This window comes from Lemur catta, chromosome 1 (assembly GCF_020740605.2).
Source record: "Lemur catta isolate mLemCat1 chromosome 1, mLemCat1.pri, whole genome shotgun sequence".
In the NCBI taxonomy this organism is placed as follows: domain Eukaryota; kingdom Metazoa; phylum Chordata; class Mammalia; order Primates; family Lemuridae; genus Lemur; species Lemur catta.
Window position 1 is genome coordinate 284,849,464 of NC_059128.1, and position 10,949 is coordinate 284,860,412.

The window sequence follows — 10,949 nt, forward strand, 5'->3', positions numbered from 1 at the left end:
AGCAGCACTAGGAGAAAACTCCTCCTGTGACCCATCCTCCACCCCCAGCTCAGGTGACGACACAGGACCCTGGGGTCGGGGCTGCCCCAGCAACAACAAAACCCAAGTTTGAGGTCACGCCACAGGACCCTGGGGTCGGAGCTACCCCAGCAACAGCAAAACTCAAGTTCGAGGTGATGCCAGAGGACCCTGGGGTCGGGGCTACCCCAGCAACAGCAAAACTCAAGTTCGAGGTGATGCCAGAGGACCCTGGGGTCAGGGGTACCCCAGCAACAGCAAAACTCAAGTTCGAGGTGATGTCAGAGGACCCTGGGGTCGGGGCTGCCCCCACAACAGCAAAACTCAAGTTCAAGGTGATGCCAGGGGACCCTGGGGTCGGGGTACCCCAGCAACAGCAAAACTCAAGTTTGAGGTGATGCCAGGGGACCCTGGGGTCGGGGGTACCCCAGCAACAGCAAAACTCAAGTTCGAGGTGATGCCAGGGGACCCTGGGGTCGGGGATACCCCAGCAACAGCAAAACTCAAGTTCGAGGTGATGTCAGAGGACCCTGGGGTCGGGGGTACCCCAGCAACAGCAAAACTCAAGTTTGAGGTGATGCCAGGGGACCCTGGGGTCGGGGGTACCCCAGCAACAGCAAAACTCAAGTTCGAGGTGATGCCAGGGGACCCTGGGGTCGGGGGTACCCCAGCAACAGCAAAACTCAAGTTCGAGGTGATGCCAGGGGACCCTGGGGTCGGGGGTACCCCAGCAACAGCAAAACTCAAGTTCGAGGTGATGCCAGGGGACCCTGGGGTCGGGGGTGCCCCAGCAACAGCAAAACTCAAGTTCGAGGTGATGCCAGGGGACCCTGGGGTCAGGGGTACCCCAGCAACAGCAAAACTCAAGTTCGAGATGATGCCAGGGACCCTGGGGTCGGGGTACCCCAGCAACAGCAAAACTCAAGTTCGAGGTGATGTCAGAGGACCCTGGGGTCGGGGGTACCCCAGCAACAGCAAAACTCAAGTTCGAGGTGATGTCAGAGGACCCTGGGGTCGGGGGTACCCCAGCAACAGCGAAACTCAAGTTCGAGATGATGCCAGGGACCCTGGGGTCGGGGTACCCCAGCAACAGCAAAACTCAAGTTCGAGGTGATGTCAGAGGACCCTGGGGTCGGGGGCGCCCCAGCAACAGCAAAACTCAAGTTCGAGGTGATGCCAGGGGACCCTGGGGTCGGGGGTGCCCCAGCAACAGCAAAACTCAAGTTCGAGGTGATGCCAGGGGACCCTGGGGTCGGGGTACCCCAGCAACAGCAAAACTCAAGTTCGAGGTGATGTCAGAGGACCCTGGGGTCGGGGGTACCCCAGCAACAGCAAAACTCAAGTTCGAGGTGATGTCAGAGGACCCTGGGGTCGGGGGTACCCCAGCAACAGCAAAACTCAAGTTTGAGGTGATGCCAGGGGACCCTGGGGTCGGGGGCGCCCCAGCAACAGCAAAACTCAAGTTTGAGGTGATGCCAGGGGACCCTGGGGTCGGGGGTACCCCAGCAACAGCAAAACTCAAGTTTGAGGTGATGCCAGGGGACCCTGGGGTCAGGGGTGCCCCAGCAACAGCAAAACTCAAATCCAGCTCGACTCCCTGCTCGACTGGCTCACACTTCCCACCCTGACGGCCTAGCAGGAAATGTCCCTTCTCCAGGCAGAAATGCGGCTGCCTCCGTCTCGGCCGTGTCCCGCACGGTGCCTGGCCTTCAGTACACAATTATGAGACACACAGCAAAACAGACCCAAAAGTCCATCCATAATCAGGAGGCAGAAACCAACAGAACCTGATTCGGACGTGACTCGGACGCAGGGCTGTGAGGCAGGAGCCTACGAGAAAGGTTCTGGGCAGGGAGGAGCACCAAGGAGGGGTGAGGAACACGGCACCGAGGCCGAAACTGTGAGCGCCAGGTGAGAACGGTGGGAGGGAACCTGCCTTCCCCAGGCTCACGGGCACGCCCAGGGCAGCCAGGAAACAATCGGTGGTCAGCCTGCAATCCCAGCTCCTTGGGAGGCCGATGTGGGAGGATCGCTTGAGGCCAGGAGTTCAAGACCAGCCTGAGCAACATAGGAAGACCTGTCTCCACAAAAAATTTAAAAAACTGGCCAGGAATGGTGATATGAGTCTGCAGTCCCAGCTACTTGGGAGGCTGAGGTGGGAGGATCATGTGAGCCCTGAAGTTTCAGGCTGCTGTGAGCTGTGATGATGCCACTGCACTCCAGCCTGGGTGACAGAGCAAGAGACTGTGAAAGAAAAGAAAGAAAAGAAAAGAAGATAGGAGAAAGAAGAAGGGAGGGAGGAAGAGAAGGAAGAAAGGAAATCAGTGAGCTTCAAGAAAAGTACATAGGCCGGGCGCGGTGGCTCCCGCCTGTAATCCTAGCACTCTGGGAGGCCGAGGCAGGAGGATCACTCGAGGTCAGGAGTTCAAGACCACCCTGAGCAAGAGCGAGAACCTGTTTCTACTAAAAATAGAAAGAAATTAACCAGACAACTAAAAATATATAGAAAAATTTAGCTGGGCATGGTGGCACATGCCCGTAGTCCCAGCTACTTGGGAGGCTGAGGCAGGAGAATCTCTTGAGCCCAGGAGTTTGAGGTTGCTGTGAGCTAGGCTGATGCCATGGCACTGTAGCCCAGGCAACAGAGTGAGACCCTGTCTCAAAAAAAAAAAAAAAATGTCCATAGAAATTATCCAAGTTAAAACAGTGAGGAAAAAAGTGGAAAAAACAAAAACAAACAAACACAAACATAACAGAGCAAACAAAAGCCCCGGAATAATTTCAAGCAGTCTAACATATGTGTAACTGGAGTAAACAGAAGAAGACAATGGGATAGAAGAAATATTTGAAAAAATAATGGCTAAGAATTGTCCAGGAATAATGAAAGATACCACACCACACATCCAATTTCAAAAAACCCTCGCCAGAAATCAAAATATTTTTTCAAACGGCACACCATATCCAAAATTGCTGAAAACCAAAGGTAAAGAAAACATCTTACTGGGCGCGGTGGTTCACACCTGCAATCCCAGCACTCTGGGAGGCCGAGGCGGGAGGATCGCTTGAGCTCAAGAGTTCGAGACCAGCCTGAGCAAGAGCGAGACCCTGTTTCTACTAAAAATAGAAAAATTAGCCGGGCATGGTGGCTCACGCCTGTAGTCCCAGCCACTCGGGAGGCTGAGGCAGGAGGATCGCTTGAGCCCAGGAGTTTGAGGTTGCTGTGAGCTAGGCTGACGCCACGGCACTCTAGCCGGGATGACAGAGAGAGACTCTGTCTCAAAAAAAAGAAAGAAAGAAAAGAAAAGAAAAAGAAAACATCTTGAGGGCACTGGTGCAGGGAGGAAGGGAAGCAGTGCCGCACACCTGTCTCGGAAACCGCGCCAGCCGGGGGCAACGCAGCGACACCTCTCAGGCCCAGACACCCGGATGTCTGCACCCGGCAAGGGAACTGTCGAACAGGAAGGGCTCCCCGTGCTGGAGGGACGGGGTGTGCCCAGCAGAGCACACCGTCCTCACGGATTGCAACCACAGACTCGGGACAACGTTCACAATGCCACCACCCGAGGACTCGGACGAGGTGGGGCCAAGACTGGGACTTAAACCTGACGGGCGACTCACACGTGTCCTCCTTTCTCCCAGGGTCCATGCGGATGCTGCTTTGGTGTTTCACATTTAAAAGTGTTAAATGTAAAATCCACTGTTGGCTCACAGGTCGTACGAAAAGAGCCGGCAGCCAGATCTGGCCCACGGGCCGTAGTTTGCCAATCCCTGATCCACAACAAAGATAGCGGCAACGTACGGTGGGTTCGTGGCCTCTGTACGAGTTGTCACAACTCAGCGTTGTGGTGGGGATGACGTCAGCACTGGTGTGACATCACCGAGACTCAACACAATCCCGCCAAAATCTCGGCAGGGACTTTTGTAGAAGTCAACACTCTGATTGAGTTTGTGGAGGAGGGCAAGGCAATGAAGTGGCTGGAACAGCCAAACACGTCTGAAAAGAGCAAAGTCAGAGACGCGCCACACCCGAGTTCAGGGCTCACCATGAAGCCACCGTGCTCAAACGGTGACATGACAAGCACACGCTCGCCAGGACAGACGGCTGAGACAGAGGCAGCCATGCATGCGCACCCACAGCCAGGGCTACGCCGCAGGTGCAGGGACTCGAGGACGGAGAAAGGCTGAGCAGATCTCATGGCTGCACCTGGGTGTTCCCTGAGGCTCCAGACAAGGGTCGGAACCCAGCAGGGTGCCCCGGAAGGACTGCAGACCCCCCGGTGTGCACGGCAGGGGCGGGAGGACACCTGTAGAGACAGCCCCCACCTGCTGGATGAACACAGTCACATGATCTCAGGGGGAACAACAGGGACCCGGAGTGGTGGATGCCAGGTGTCAGCCGACACTGGAGGCCAAGTGGGCACAGGAGCTCGGCCGTTTGAGCCCCGGGATCGTGGTGATGGCGAGTCCATCACCAGCCTCCTGGGCCTACATGCACAGCTGCTCGGGAAACTCCAGGTCTTCTGGGCCACAGCCTGCCTCGGGTCACCCTCGTGGGCCCTCCTCGGAGGGACCCGTGGCCACGTGCAAGGGCCACCGTGTGCTGTGGAGCGGCTGTGCCCTGACCTCCTGGGGTTATCAGGTGCCAGTCTGAAGGGACCTTGGCCAGCCCGGGGGCCCTGGTCGGAGTCGGCTCCTGGAGGTCAACAGAGAACAGGACCTCGCCCCACCTGTCCCTCGGGGGGGCCCCTCGGGGACAACACACGTGGCAGCCGTCGGGGTCTCCTTACTCACTTGCCGCTGGTCCGAGCACCAGCCCAGGCCTGCACGGCAAGGGTCCCCCGTGCTCCAGGCTGGGTGGTGTCCCCCAGGTCCCCGTGCTGAAGCCCTGACCCCCAGCATCGCAGATGTGACTGCATTTGGAGACAGGGCTTTAAAAAGGTGATTAAGTTAAAATAGGTCACTAGGTCGGTGGCTAATCCAAGCTCACTGGTGTCCTTACGGGAAGAGGAGATGAGGACACAGACACAGCGGGACGACTGTGCGAGGACACAGGGAGACGACGCCGTCTGCAATGGGAGAGGCCCCGGCGGCCCCAGCCCCGCCGCACCTGACCTCGGACTTGCAGCTGCAGCGCCGAGCGCTTGTGCGAGAGCCGCGGCCCGTGGCGCCTTGTCCCGGCAGGTGCAGCAGACAGCGCACCCACACCCACGGGACACCCCACGGCTGTCACCAGCCTGCGGCCTCGGCCCTTCTCTGAGGCCTCAGGGCTCGGGCCTGGGCCTCCTCCCGCAGCTCACACTGTCCGGGCACCTGCGCATTCGTCCCCCCCACAGAAACTGCTCCCAAGGCCTTGTCCCTGGCTCTGCTTCCTGGGGACCCCAAAAAGCCCCCACCTGAGGGCCATGAGACTCAGGCCCGACCACGCCTCCCCGAGTGCAGCTGCCCACAGCGAGAGGGCCCGTCAGCCGCAGCCAGTGTCCTCCTGGCTGGCTGAGCGCAGGGTCTGCTGGGCGCGAGACTCTCATGTTGCTGGGGCTGGCACAGCTGTCCGTGGGGCAACGTTCCCTTGCTGGTAATGTCCCCACCGTCCAGAGCGCTGGGACCACAGCAAGTAAGAAAACAGACCAGTAAGCAGCGTGGGCCCCAGTCTGGAGTCCCCGGGGGGTGACCCAAGCACGTGCTCCGGCCAGCTAAGGCCCAGGCGGTGGCGTTGGGGCGGCTCTCGGTGCTGCGGCCCAGACCCCCAGAGCCGCCCGCCGCGTGCGGGATGGAGTCACTCACCCTCTGCTGGCAGTTTGCAGGACTGGCTGGGATCAGACCCAGCGAGCAGTGAGGTCCCGATGCACCCAGACAGTAAGTGACAGCTACTGGCTGTGCCATTTCATCCCTCAAAGTGACGTGTGGGGTTGAGGGACAAGAGGGGATATGGAGGAATCACCACCAAATCCTCTCCCCGCCCCCAGGGTGAACACGCCCCCTGCACAGGCAGTAAGTCACTGGCACAGTTGACGACGGGGACCACTGTTGGGCGACTTCACTGTGTGTGAACATCACAGAGTGAAATCACACCCCCGCGTGCGGAACCTGCTACACACCTGGCTGGGGGTGCGGCCTGTCACCCCCATGCCACACACCTGTGCGGCACGTGACTGCCCTGCACGCTGCGGCGGTTGTGTTTGTGCACCCGAGCAAGGACACAGTGTAGTGAAACCACGGCATTATAACCCCATGGGACCCTGTCGGTGTGTGGCCGTCACTGGCGACACGCGTGACTGTGCACCCTTCTAGATCATTTTTCCACGTATGATTAACTAACCTGAAACCCAAATGGAGAATTCAGTGGGATTTGTCTCATCTTCCAGATCCCTCGGAAAACACATGAAATTCACCGTCCCAGCAACAGTGTCCAAGCGTGTGGCACAACCCCCGTCGTCATCGGCCACAAGCACAGCTTGGTGCCGCAGATGACAGCCTGTGGGCCTGTGGCAGCGGGGGAGGAAGGGCCCTGCCCTGGGCTGGGGCATGGCCAGTGCCTCCATGTGCCCTGTGTCCATGGCACAGCAGGTCTCAGCAGCCCTGACAGATGCTCTGGCGCCTGCCAGCCTGGAGCAGGTGACAGTGTGGACAGGTCAGGAGGGGGCAGGTGAGCGTGCCGGGGCCACAGTGCCTGGAACGCCCACCCTGGTGCCCGCCACTGACCCCCCCTGCGGACTTGGCCACGCCAGGCCAGGGGACGCCCACAGCAGTCCTCACTGCGGCCCGTGACCTGGCTCTGCTCCCAGGTCCTTTGTCCTGATGCATCTGTTGCTGCCAGGCAGGGCCAGGAGGGAGGGCTGCACCCCCAGATTCTCCAAATCCCGACAGCCCCCCAGGCCCGTCCTACTTGCCTGTCGATGCAGGGACTTCGATGGCCAGTCTTCCTCTGAACATGGCGCCGCCAGGCCCTGGAGGGCAGAGACCCTCTGTGGCAATGCGGTGTCCAGTGGGCGCTGCTCCACAGGCCCAAGGAGGTTTGGGGTGGGGGCTTTGGGGTTGGGGTGCGGCCAGATCCCACGTGTAGACAGCAGCAGGACCCGCGGAGGGTGGCTGTCACCCCTGCCCAGGCATCAGCCCACATGTCCCCTTCCCTCCCCAGGAATACTGGGTATAGGGCCTGGCGGGGGCCCCGGGCCACAGGGGACGATTCTTCCCGAGAGAAGCCAGCCAGATTCCACTGGTCCCAGGGTGCTTCGGGCCCTGCTGAATCCCGCTAAGACGTCTGGAAAACAGGATTTGCATTTCATGCCAACACCAGTAACAAGCCCAGAGGATCAAAGACTTAGATGTAAAATCAAAATTTAAAAGGTGCTAGAAAAACATGGGCGATATAGCTTAATAATTTTTTAATGATAAAGGCCAAATAGCACCACCCATAAAGCCATAAAGGAAAAAGCTGATATATTTGATATGTAAAAACCCAAAATTTCTGCTGGCAAAAGCTACCATAAGCAACTCCTCCTGCAAAGAGCCCTCCGGGGTGGGGGAGCAACAGCTCCCAGAACCACAGACCACAGCTGGGACACACAGATTGCCGTGTCACCACAGACAATGGGTGGGTGGGGAGACATGTGACAGGTGACCCACACCCTGCTGGCTCTGCTTGGGGGTTAAACTCTGCCATACTGGGTAGCCAGACAGCAGCAGAGCCACGCTGGCAGCTCTTGCTCAAGGGGAGCTTGTGGGGTTAGCGATCAGGGCTGGGGATGGAGCTGTTGGCAGGTGCTGCAGGGGAGGGCAGGGGAGGGCAGGGGCGGGACGAGGCTGGCCCTGCAGGTGCAGGGCGCCCTGGTGCTGGACGGGCGGGGCAGGGAGCGGGAGGAGACCCTCGAACCTTCTAGGCTGTCCTATGACCCAGGTCTTATTGTGAATATAGTGGGAGCCATGGGGGGGCTCAGGGGGCCCCATGATCGGAGTGCAGTTTAGGGGTCCCCCTCAGGCTGCCGCGTGGAGAGGCTGCAGGGCAGGTGCCAGGCGGGAGCGCAGCCCTGCTCTGCACACTGTGGAGCCCAGTGGTGGGATCTGTGCATGGGGAGGAGAGTGGGGGACTGTGGTCCTAGCAGGCCCGGCTGTGAGGAGTCGGGCAGTGGTGTGCAGGAGGGATGCAAATGGGTCATTTGGTGGCCGTGAAGCTGGTTCTGGAAGTGACTCTCAGGGCATGGGGAGGGTGCTGAGGGCTCCCGCCGCTGAGCTACTGCTGTGTCCTGAAACATCGTCTCATAATGTCGGTGTCTGGACCCCTGGACTCACATCCACCCTGTCCTGTTCCACGCTGGCCACGGGGGACAAGGACCCAGAACCTCCTTGGGAAACAAGGCCCAGGTCTCCCGAGCAAGCCTCTGACCTCATCCCCGCCCCTTCCTGTGATTTCTGTTCTTAAAAACCCACCATAAGGGGAGTGGCAAGCTCAGGCTGACCGAGCGTCTTGTCCTGGGGCCAGGCATGGCCTGGTGGAGCCCGGCTGCAGCAGCAGAGAGCCCCTCCCACCCACAGGGCCAGGCTGGGGACCAGCAGCCTCAGTGGGCACAAAGGACCCATCTGGGACACCTTGGACATTCTCAGTGACCCATTAGGGCCCGAGGACCGAGAGTCCAGAGCTGTGCTGTCCCCCAGCCCCCAGCCCCCAATAGGCCCACCCTGCAGGCCGGGCTCTGCTTTGCGGCAGCTGCTCCCACAGGGAAGGACAGTTCTGGGAGGGAAGGAGGAGAAGGGACTAGTGGCATCGGCTGAACCCGCTGCGCTCCTCCGTCACTTGCACACCAGCTCTCGCAGGGACAACCGCCAGCACCCCCTCCCTCGGCAGCCGAGGGACCCAGGCCCTGGAGGTCTGTCTTCTCCCAGCTCTGGGTGTCAGCAGGGCTGGCCTGTTTCTGGGTCTAGCGAGGCCCTGCGGCGTCACTCAGACCTTGCCCTCAGCCTGGGGACCCGGCAGGTACCTGGCGCAGCGTGAGGACAGGCAAGGGAACAGACGCACACAACGCGGCAACGTTCGTCTTGAAAGCTGGTGTGAGGGAGGCGGCTAAGAGCTCTAACATAACGCACTGCAGATTAGCCGAAAACTCACCCGACCAGCCAGAGGAACCGCAGGCGCGGGGCCACCACGGGCTCCCGGCTCGCTGCAGAGGCCTGGCCAGCGCCTCACGCCGGCCACCGCGAAGCCCCATCGGCAGCTCCTCTCGGAAACATTGATTTTATTTTGCCCACTAAGTGCCACTACCCGCGGCTCAGAGCGCGTGGGTCTGTGGGGGCAAGTGCGAAGGTGTTGACACGGCTGTGTTTAACGATGTTCTGCAGTGAGGCCTGTTAGTGCTCGAGGTTTAAACCACCGCCGATCGGCTGGACTGTGGGGTGACTAACTGTCTCCGGCGCTGGGGAGCAGAGCCAGCCACTCCGACGCGGCTGAACTGGCGCCACCGCCATTTCCCTACACTGTTGGCATTTATTCTGTGCGCACAGAGAGGTCTGCCTGTACCAGGAGGTTCCATTAGGGCTTCGTTGACGTGGCTTTGATGAGGAAGTGGAGATCCTGTGAGAACGGAATCCTCCGGATGCAGAGACTGCCTCAGAGGGGCCTTCCCAGGCACAGCACTCAGGGACCTGCTCCAGCCAGGCGTCCGCTGCTAGGCACCAGCGGAGCTCTGAAGCAGCGGGTGGGCTGTCCCCTATCTCTTCCCTACCTGTCAGGCCAGGAGACAGAGCCACAAGACGCAGGGCTGTGTCCTTTACCATGGGGAGGGAACGGGGGTCTGGGGCCTGGGCCACTGTTGGTGGAGTCGACCTGGTCCGGCAGTGAGGGCAATACACAAGCTGTGGGGCCGTGCGGCCGCGGCTGCTTCCACCCTCCCTGGTGTAGCAGGCCCTTCGGCTGCTGTTGCCCCAGTGGAGCGCAGGGGACCAGAGGCAACACCAGGAGAGCCTGGGGACCACCCGCAGAGGCACAAGCGTGGCCCCACTGCCCTGTGCCGTCTTCTCTGAAATCACGCCAGCCCCCAGCTCAGAGGCAGTGGCAGGATGGAGGGGTGGAGTGGCCGTCTGGCCTGCTGTCCTGGCCTCTCCCCTGCCCAGGGCCTGGGCGCGGCCTGGCTTCTGCCACTGTGGTCCCACCCACCCTCAACTTTGCTGAACACGCCGGGCAGTCCCTACTTACCTGCATCCACCTCGCCAGGGGTCTTCTCTCTGGAGGGTCGTTTGGCAGATCGTATTCAGTATTTTAAATAAGCACCACACACTCTTTGGTGAATTCTACGCCAGGACACTGGCCCCAGAGCTCACCCGGCCCATGCCAAGCAGCACGAGCACAGCTTCAGCTGGAAACGACAAGGCCTTCAAAGGAGAAGGGGAACAAAGTGCCGCATGACGCCTCTCGGGAAGTGGCAGCCCCATGGCAGGATCCGGAAGGGCCTCCTAGGAGCCCTGCACCTGGCCTTGCCCCTGGGGTCAATGGCGCAGACCGGCCCTAGAGGGCGCACAAGAACCAGTCAACAGGGACACTGGCTGTGCACCCCTTGCGGATTTGTCTGTTAACCCTGCAGGAAATGATTTCTGTAAAAGGAGCAGACATCAGATAGGAAGCACCTCACTCATCATCCCTTCCTTTCAAAACCCAGGCCTCAGCGGGAAGACTCCAGCTTCACAGATGGTTCCAGACCCAAGGTCCGCGACGCAGATGAAACCCTCCGGCGAGGTGCCGGGCTCCACGGCCACCGTGACTGCCTGGGAGCGGGTCCCAGCCTCACCCCTCCCCCGCTTCACACAAGGGTCTGCAACCTCCAGTGTGAGCAGAGCCTGGGCGGGCCGAGCTGCACAGGCCCGCTGCACACAGACGTCACGCTGGGCGGGGCCGCAGGCACCACAGGCCCCCTCTGTGCAGCTCAGACTGAACCCGGGGTCCCCAG